Raw genomic sequence first — 9,647 nt, forward strand, 5'->3', positions numbered from 1 at the left:
GCGCGGCCGGGCGCCCGGGGCTCCGAGGGGAGGGCGGACGGTGCTGCAGGCGGGTCTGCGACGGGAGCGGGGCGGAAACGGGCTGGAATCTGCAGCTGGGCCAAATTCACAAAGTGCATTCCGAATCTAGAGAAACCTGAAGAACAGCCAAATAGTATCCCCCTCCCCGCCCTGTGAGGGAAGAGCCCAGGATAGCTCGGTCTTGCTGGGACATGCAGCTCGGGATAACTCAGCCCTGCTCTGCCGCTCCACCGGGGAGGCTGGAGCCTGGGCACGACTCGGAGTTCAGGGATTTTCCTTCTCTCGGAAGCCACCTCCTCCCTGACGGGTGCAGCAGCTGCCCCGCCGGAGCCGCTTGCAGAGCTGGTGGTGGCTGGAATCCCGCAGCTTCCTTGGCGTTTGCAGCTGCCTGCTTGGTTTACGCGGGGTAACGGTGTCCCGGGGTCACGTTGCTCTGCGGTTCCCTGAGTGGAAACAAGAAGTCAGACCAAAGCCCTCAAGTTGTTTTTGTAAACTGCCCTTCGGAAACGTGAAGATCCTGTTGAAGGTACTCAGATATGCATTTCTGCTAAGCCACTGATCATTGAGCTCCATTCCTTTATCAGAAGGACTGTGCAATTGAAACAAAAACGAGGAGAAGGGGCTGGTGGGATCCAGCCCCTTGCTTGGATAGCGCTCCCAGGCCCTTCCCGCTGGACCTCGGCTCGGGAGGTGGCTTCAGACGAAACCTTCCCGCTGCGCCCCGCAGCCGCCCGTGCGTTTGAAGCCACTTCCCTGGGAGGCTCCACGGGGCCGGGGTCCTTCTGCCCGCGGAGGGGCTCCCTCCTGCGCGGGGGCTGCGCACACGCGGCGGCCGGGAGCGGTTCCAGGTCACAGGGACCTTCTCCTCGCGCTCTCGAGGCCGGCAGGGAGCGGACGGTGGCGGTGATGGCTCTCGAGGCCCTGCAGGGCTCGGAAATGCTCGTGCAAAGCGCAGTCGGTTGCCTTGCGAATCAGTTCGGAATCAGTTCCGCAAAGCAGCCCTGCTGTTGTAAGCTGGGGAGGCCTGCGAGCGGCGCAGGACCCGCGTGCAGCCCTCGGCTCGGCGCGTCGGGCCCCGCGCGTGGCTGCGCGGCCCGCAGCGTTCCTGCTGTTTCCCCGCAGAGGTTGGATTTTCCCTCCCCGCTTCACATCTCGCACCCCTGCACTCCTGGCCGTGCAGCTGCCCGTGGTGCTTCTCCCACTGCCCTTGCTCTTCACGTGCATCCACTGGCGGCACCGAGTGCTTTTGTGGGTGCTTCCGTGTATCCCGATAGCATCTTAGTGCCGTAGGAGTTATCTGCCTCCCACAGCACGTTGTTCAGAGCATCACTGTGTGTCTTGTGTTCGTAGCCCCGATGCCCGAGGCTGGTGGCTGAGGCTGCGATGGGGCAAGGCAGAGAGCGAGAGCCGTGGAGCACTGGGCCGAGCTCACTGCGCAGCCTGGGCAGAGGAGCGGAGCATGCAGCAGTGTGCAACAGCGTGCAGGAGTGTGCAGGAGTGTGCAGTGGTGTGCAGGAGTGTGCAGGAGCATGCAGCAGCATGCAACAGCGTGCAGGAGTGTGCAGGAGCGTGCAGGAGTGTGCAGTGGTGTGCAGGAGCATGCGGCAGCATGCAACAGTGTGCAGGAGCCTGCAGCAGTGTGCAAGAGCATGCAGGAGCCTGCAGCAGTGTGCAGCAGCATGCAGGACCATGCAGCAATGTGCAGGAACATGCAGGAGTGTGCAGGAGCATGCAGGACGAGAGGGGCACGCAGTGCCAGGACGGCGGCCGAGCCCTGCAGATTCCCACCTTCCGCATCACCTGCAAACGGACGCGCCTGAGCAGCGAGCAGCCGGCCGGGGCGAAGCAGCCACACAAGCACATGCCCCACCTGCCCTTACTTGTACGGACCAACAGCACTTGCACTTTAGCAGAGCGGCCGGGGCGCCCGGAGCGGAGGCGCCAGGAGGTGCCGGGGCCGGGCGGACGAGCGGCCCCGTGCGAGCGGCACCTCCTCCTCCTCCCGGCCGCGGCGCCGCGCGGGGCTCCGGGGGCTGCGGCAGCGGCTGTCGCGCCGGCCGGCTCCTCTGCTCCCGACCCTGCGGCCGTGCAGCGCGCGGCAGGCGCAGGCTTTTGCAAACCCACATCCCCGGGGGCCGTCTCCTCAAAAGCAGGGCCCTCTCCCCTCCGTTTCGCTTGGTGCGGGAGCGGGCAGCTCGCCAGGGAGGTGACGTTGGCCCTTTCCCGCGAGCCGCGCCGGCCCTCGCCTTCCCCGCTGCCACCATTCCCACGTGGAGCAGCCCCAGGGCAGGACGCCGGGAGCTGCCCGGGTCTCCGTCGGCCTCCGCTCTGTCTTCCCGGCCGGAGAGACGGGCAGCGCGGCCCGGCCCCGCGAGCGGCGCCGCGTGCAGAGAGAGACTTCAGGTTACCTCCTCCCCACGGGCAGCTTGTCAGGACAGAAGGTAGTTCAGCTAAAATGGTAGTTCATAGTAGATATTCTACACATATTATATATTTTGTAAAAAAACAAAAATAGATAAAAATACGTGTACGGTAACTGAGCCCACCCGTGTGTGGCCGAGTGGCTGGACCCTCCCCAGCGAGGCCGGGCCGCTGCCGCCGGCTCTGCCCTCCCTCCTCTCACTTTCTAGGAACCCTCAGCATTTGTAGGTGCGTTTTTAATAGTGTCATGAGTGGAGCTAATATTTCCTTGGAGAAGACGTGTCTGTTGCACAACCCGTACACTAAGGCACAGATTTCTGACCCAGATTCTTCTATTTTAGGTTCCGAGGGGGGTATTTTTTTGTTTGATAGGACATGTACAGTGAAGTTTACAATTTATTTTTATTTTGCCAAAAACCATTTTCTAACCTAAGACAGTTTTTCTTGGTGAGCGGTTCCACGACACCGAGCTCGGCTCTGCTTTCCTGGGCGTCCCGCTGGGCCCCGCGGCGCTGCAGGCCCCGGTGCACTGACGTGTCCCGTCCATCCCGCTCCCCTTCCGAGCCCTCCACGGGACGGGGCGGGAGCCGACTGGCCCCGAGTCCTTGCAGGGGAACTGCTTTACTCCAGAGTGATTTTTAATTTGTCTCTGTACTTTAAAGCTGTGTACTTGGAAAGCACTGTAAATGCGACCCTGTACCGATCTCCCTGTGTATATTTAGTACTCTGATGTTGCTATTAAAACAATATGAGAACAACGAGAGGGAGTTTTGCCTGGCGGTTCCTGCGTGCAGGGCCCTCGTGGAGAGGTGGCAGCCACCTGCTTTCCTGCCACGCACCATCGTGTTGCACGGGTTGAGGTTGGGGTTGTGCTCTGCAGGCAGGCGCATGCTTGAGCTTTCCATGGGGTCGTGATCGTGGTTGTGGTCACGGTTTGCATGGGGACATGGTCATGGTCACGGTTTGCACGGGGTTGTGGTTGTGGTCATGGTTTACATGGGGAAGTGGTTGTGGTTGTGATCATGGTTTGCATGGGGTCATGGTCATGGTTGTGATCATGGTTTGCATGGGGACATGGTCATGGTCACGGTTTGCACGGGGTTGTGGTTGCGATCATGGTTTGCATGGGGACATGGTCATGGTTTGCATGGGGACGTGCTCATGGTCATGGTTTACATGGAGTTGTGATTGTGATCATGGTTTGCATGGGGACGTGGTCATGGTCATGGTTTGCGTGGGGGACGTGGTCATGGTCATGGTTTGCACGGGGTTGTGGTTGTGATCATGGTTTGCATGGGGACATGGTCATGGTTTGCATGGGGTTGTGGTTGTGATCATGGTTTGCATGGGGACGTGGTCATGGTTTGCCTGGGGTCGCGGTTGTGGGTGGAAACGCACTGGACACCAGGGGCCGAGGGCCCTTTCGGGCAGTGGTGACGCACTCGCAGGAGAGAAGCCACTGGAAGTTAATAGGACGGTTACCGAGCTAATTAAACATCTCTAATGATGTTTTAAACAAACAGCTCTGCGGGAAGATAAGCAGCGTTATAGAATTGCTTAACCTAGTTGCATGTTTTACATAAAAATAGGTTTTACCGTGAGCGGATGCATATTAAGCTGGTATTTATTGTATGCAAATGGAGTTGAAATGGAGGCTGAGGCTTTACGCTGGTGGCCGCCGAAGCCACCGGCAGCCGCCGTGCTGCAACCTGCTGCGGTGCCGCTGCTCCTGGTGCTGCTCCCGGTGCTGCTCCCAACGCGCTCCGATTCCAGCGCCGGCTCCAGCCCCAGCTTCGACCCCGGCCCCGTCCAGGGCCTGGACGCCAAGGCCGGACAGGCGCTGCCGCAGCACGCCGCTCTGCGAAAAAGGAGGACTAAGCACTATCCGAGTGTAACTATCGCAATTATGCCAGGGCAAAGTAATTACTGGAGATATTTAAAGCATCAATCAACACGCTATTTTGAAGAGCGAATCCCTGATTTCTCCAGGGCGAGGTAGTAACCATCAGCACACAACAGCGCTGGCTTGGGAGAGGAGCCGTGGCGGGACCCCGGCTGTGTCTTGCACACAGCGGATGGGGAATATGGAGCATCCATGAACCGCAGCGAGCTGAGGAGGCCCGTGGGGAGGGACCGGGCGAGGTGACCCAGGCGGTGCGGGCAGGGTGGCCCTGAGGGTGGCACTGAGCTCGTTCTGGCCGGGCATGGTGCTCTCTGTGGCTCCCTGGCTGGAAGCAACAAGTCGCTGCAGCGATTCCAAGGGGATTGCGGGTAAATCCAACCGGACGGGCCCAGGACACAGGGAGCCGCAGGCGCCGCAGGTCAGTGCGTGCTGGAAAGGCGCAGTTTTGGGAAAAGCCTGAGCATGCAGGCCCGGCCCTTGGGTCTCCTGGGAGGACCTCCAGCTTTCACCACCTTTCCCTGCACTGCCCTATTGATTGGGAGAATAAAATGTTTTATTCCAATTGAAATTACAGGATTCACAGAAAAAATCAGCTAAGGTCTAAGCAAATACAGCACTTTGTGCTCGGTGGGATTTCTCTCTCCAAAGCCAAGCCCAGGGAGCAGGAGCAGGAGCGAGCGAGGCGGCAGCGCGTGGTCACCGGCGGCAGGAGCCTGTGCAGCACCATGACGGGGCTGCTCCAACCCTTAGGGGAGCACACGGAGTCTCCGGTGAGTATTTGCTCCCAGCATTTACATAAGCACTGTAGCATCTGGGAAGGAATCATTAAGGACTACTTAAGGAGATAATCCCGGTTTTAAAATTCCTTTAATGTGCATTTCCGGGGAGATTAAAGCAGCATCTATCTGGTCAATAACGCGATGTGCGGCTCCGGAGCAGCTCCGGGGCTGCCGGCCCGCGGTGCCGGGGCAGCCGGAGGGCTGTGGAAGCAGCTCTGCAAACGCATCCGCAATGACCTGCACCCGCCTCTGCCTTCTGCACAGGGGCTTCCTCTGAGGCCTGGTGCCATTTCTAAGGGATGTAATGTGTGCTAATTAACTTCCGAGCCTGAGAAATCAAATGTGCAATTGATAAAATCCACAAATGCCCTTGAGAAATTGCTTTCCCGTCCAGCTGGGTCTGCTGGAGTTATTTGTGCAAGCAAAGAAATGAGCACAGGGTTTCCAAGCTTCCCTGAACAACGCGCTCCGAGGCGCTGCCCTTGCACTAAGTGACCCCAAGGGCTCCTGCTGCAGCAAGTGATGGATCATTAGGGTGTTCCTGGGGCCACGTCATCAGCGCGGGTTGGGTTTGTTGGCTGGGTTCCTATTTTGCAGCCTTTCCCAATGCATCCTGGCACGGCAGAGCTCGGGCTGTGATGCCAGCGTCATCCACGTGAGCGATGCCAGCGGGCCGGAATGGGAGCACCCTGGCAGGGCACCCAGCCCGCGGCTGCCTCTCCCCGGAACACAGTGACACATCGCGGCCACCAAGAGCCTCCGGAGGCAGGATCCCATTCGGGACAGGACGCGGCCGGGCGCGAGGCCGCCCCCGAGGCTCCGGTGCAGCCACGGAGACGCTCCGGGCCGAGCTCACGCGCACCCGGCTCCCCACAGGGAGACACGGGCAAACGCTTCACCCCTGACATTCTCGTGGCAAAACATCATTACGTCTCATTATTCAAATATTTAGAGGAAGTTCTTCACCAATCCTTGCTACATAAATTATTTCTCTTAATTATGTATACACTTATAAATAGCGGGATAGTTAACGTCTAACCGCGTTTTCATTAGGGTGTTTCTAGCAGAGCGTCTCGGAGCGCTGCCTGCGAGCGAGCGAGCGAGCGGCGCCCGCGGCACCGAGCACCGAGCACCGAGCGTGGTCCTGCCCCGCGTCGGCGCTGCCGCCTGCTCGGGGCCGCTCCGCAGCGAGGGAGGAGGGTCTCGGGAAGCAGGAAAGCGAGCGGAGCTCTGAGGACACGCTCAGTGCAAACACGGTGATAAAAGCGGCAGAGCTTCGCAGGCCACGGGTGTCTGCCCTTGGAGGCGAAGAAGCGGTGCTGCTTTGACGGCGTCAGGTGTTACTGGCGCTGCTGTTTACGGCAGCGCGATAAAACACATCTGCAACATATTTTAATGTGCTAATTGGGGGTTATTATGGCCCCTTCTATTTAGGATTATATTACAAATATAATACTCCGTCTCATTTTACTCTGAACTAGGAGCTCTGAAAGGATGATAATTACCTCTCATGTAAACCTATACTTATATAGAAAAAATGACATGTGAAATGAAAGGCCCGAAGAAACGGCGTAATATGTTTGCTTTGCTTAGGAGCGCAATATGTACACACACTTCTCTCCTGGATGCACGCAGTATTTACACTGCGAGCGCTTCATTAGAGCCGCGGTACCCTGCCGTACTCCGGGCACCCAAGGCAGAGCTACGAGGATCTGAATTCCTGCCACATCTGTGCTGTTTGTTTAATATTAAGCCAGCGCTTGGAATGTTAATGCTGCTTGGGCTGGGATGAATAATTCATGGAGAGCTCTCGTGGCTGACGGATTTTGCCTTTCGCTGCTCGTTGCCTGCGTGCCGAGGGCTCCGAGCGGCCAATGCGGGGTTGCTCATCCCTGCAGCCAAGCCCAGAGGTTGCAGCCAGCCCCAGTACTTGTCCTCCTGCACCTGCAGCTTGCCCAGCGAGGCGCCAAGGAGGCTGCTGCGGTGCCGTAAGCCCCGCTCCAGCAAAGCCGCCTGGCTGGGTGCGTGCAGAGCCCTCCAGCATCGCAGGACACTGCGGAACCCACGGCTGCTCCGGGAGAACCGCTGGGATCCTCCGGCACGCGCCTTCCCGGGGCTCCGTCCCCAGGCTCATCGGGTCCCGCCGGGAGCCGCGGGCAGGGGCCGGGCTGGCACAGAGCCGCGTTCCCTAAGGGAAGACGGGAGCTGCGAGAGGCTCCACAGTTGGAAGTGGCTTCACATCCCAGATTCCACGCCTGGAGAATCAGCTACTGCGTCCAAGCATCGTCAGAAAGAGTTGCCAAGAAAAAGAAAAAAGCCCCAATGTGCTCAGAGGAAGAAATGCAAAGCGCTTGGTGTGAAGGGAAGAGGCGTATCTCCCTGGGGAACACGATAATTTATAATGAAACATTATCTGCAGCCCCATATGTTGCGTTTTCTATTTATGGCTAATTTGCTTAAGCATTTCTAATGTGCCCCCGCTGGGGACGCAGTCTCTGGGCAGCTGGCGAGCGGGTGGGGGGGTAGGCGGGGTGGCACGTTCACACCCGCGCGTCCCTGCGCAGCAGCAACGGTGCCGGCGGTGCCGCTCGGTGCAGCTCGGTGCCGCTTGGTGCAGCTTGGTGCCGCTCGGTGCAGCTTGGTGCCACTCGGTGCCGCTCAGTGCAGCTCGATGCCACTCGGTGCAGCTCGGTGCCGCTTGGTGCAGCTTGGTGCCGCTCAGTGCAGCTCGGTGCTGCTCAGTGCCGCTCAGTGCAGCTTGGTGCCGCTCAGTGCAGCTCGGTGCCGCTCGGTGCAGCTTGCTGCTGCCTGGTGCCACCTGATGCCGCTTGGTGCAGCTTGGTGCGACTCGATGCTGCTCGGTGTTGCCACGCACCCAGCAGGCTGTGGCACCCCCGGGCCCTGCTCTGCGCCACAGCCGCCTGCACCTCTGCCCAGCAGCTTGGCTGAAAATGTCCCCCCAGCAGAGACCTTCCCGGCCCCTGGTGCTGCCCGCGCGGCGCCGTTCGGCCCAGCACGGATAGGAGCATCTCGCGAGGCCCTCGGAGCGGCCGAGCCCGCGGAGCCGGCGGGAGGGCGCACACGGAGGCGCTGCCTGCGCCCTGCGGTTCCTCCCCGGCAGCGCCCGGGCCGCGGGCAGGGGACGCGGTGGCTTCTCTTCCCTCCCGCGCTCCACTCTGAACCAGGCTCTCGCCAAGCTGCTTTTTGTTACAAAAACAAAGTATTTCATCGTTTGCCAGAGAGAATAACAGTATCGATTTGCACGCAGCAGCGCGTCCCAATTCCCATTAGGTTTTTATGGAGCATAACGAGCCGCAATCACCGCGAGCGCTGCCGCGATGCCCTCGGAGGGCTGCGCGAGCTGCTTCGAGGGGCGCGCGGCTCTCCCGCCCCGGCCCTGCTCGCGGCCCCGCTCTGCCGCCCGGCGCGGGCAGCCCGGCCTGGGGTCCCGTGGGCTTTGTGGTGCCTCCCGCGGGGCCGTGCCGGGCTGCCGAGGGGCCGCTCCGCACGCGGGCTGTGCCGGGTGTCCCCGCGCGCCGCGGTGCCTCCCGCCCGGCCGCATTGCGGTGTTGCCGCCTGTGCTACAGCGGAGCTGCCCGTTGCTGTTGCCGGTGGTGTTACAGTGTTGCCGCCTGTGCTACTTTGATGCAAGTTGTGCTACGCCGTTGTCAGCCGCATCACCTCCTCACAGCTGTGTGCCTTTGTTGCTGGCAGCGTTGCCCTGTTATCAGCCGGGTTATGTTGCCTCCAACAGCATTACCTTGTTGCCGGCTGTGTTACCTTGTTGCCGGCTGTGTTACCTTGTTGCACGCAGTGTTACCTTGTTGCACACAGTGTTATGTTTTTGCGCACAGCGTTATGTTGTTGCGTGCAGGGTTACGTTGTTGCACGCAGGGTTACGTTGTTGCGTGCAGGGTTACGTTACGTTGTTGTGCACAGCGTTATATTGCACGGGCACTCAGCAGGACCCAACGCAGCGGGTGGGATCGGGCTGTGGGCAGAGCCTGTTCCCTGCCCGGGCAGAGCGGGGAGTCGTCAGATTAATGCACAGCTTTAAATAGCCCTGCTAATGGGCTCATCCTTTAATTTCCTGGAGCAATGACAGCTTCCGCGGAGCCTATATCAAAGCGAAGATGGGATCTGTCACCGAGCAGCTGAATTATATTTCATCCTTTATTTTTATCAGCACCGCCGACTTATTTATTACGCTTGGAGCCCCTGCTGCCCGGCCCTGCTTCGCCCGTGCTGCGGAGGACGCGCGGCTGGAGGCTCCCGCACGATGTACAGAGCGGCTCACGGCACCGCGCGGCGCCACCGCGGCTCGCCGGGGCTCCCGGTGCGGGGCTGGGGCCGCCTCCCCCGCCGCCGGGCTCGCTGCCGCCGGCCCCGCGCTCCGCACGGCTCAACGCAGCGAGGGCTGCGTGTTTCGAGTTGTCATAACAGCCCCTAGGACAAGAGCTCTCAAAGCTGGAGCTCCAGGATCTGGAGTGGCATTTTCCAAGGGAAAATTGAGACAAGATTCA

The sequence above is a fragment of the Tinamus guttatus genome, unplaced genomic scaffold, assembly GCF_059628265.1.
Source record: "Tinamus guttatus ecotype Peru unplaced genomic scaffold, ASM5962826v1 Tinamus_guttatus_pri_ptg000515l, whole genome shotgun sequence".
NCBI lineage: Eukaryota > Metazoa > Chordata > Aves > Tinamiformes > Tinamidae > Tinamus > Tinamus guttatus.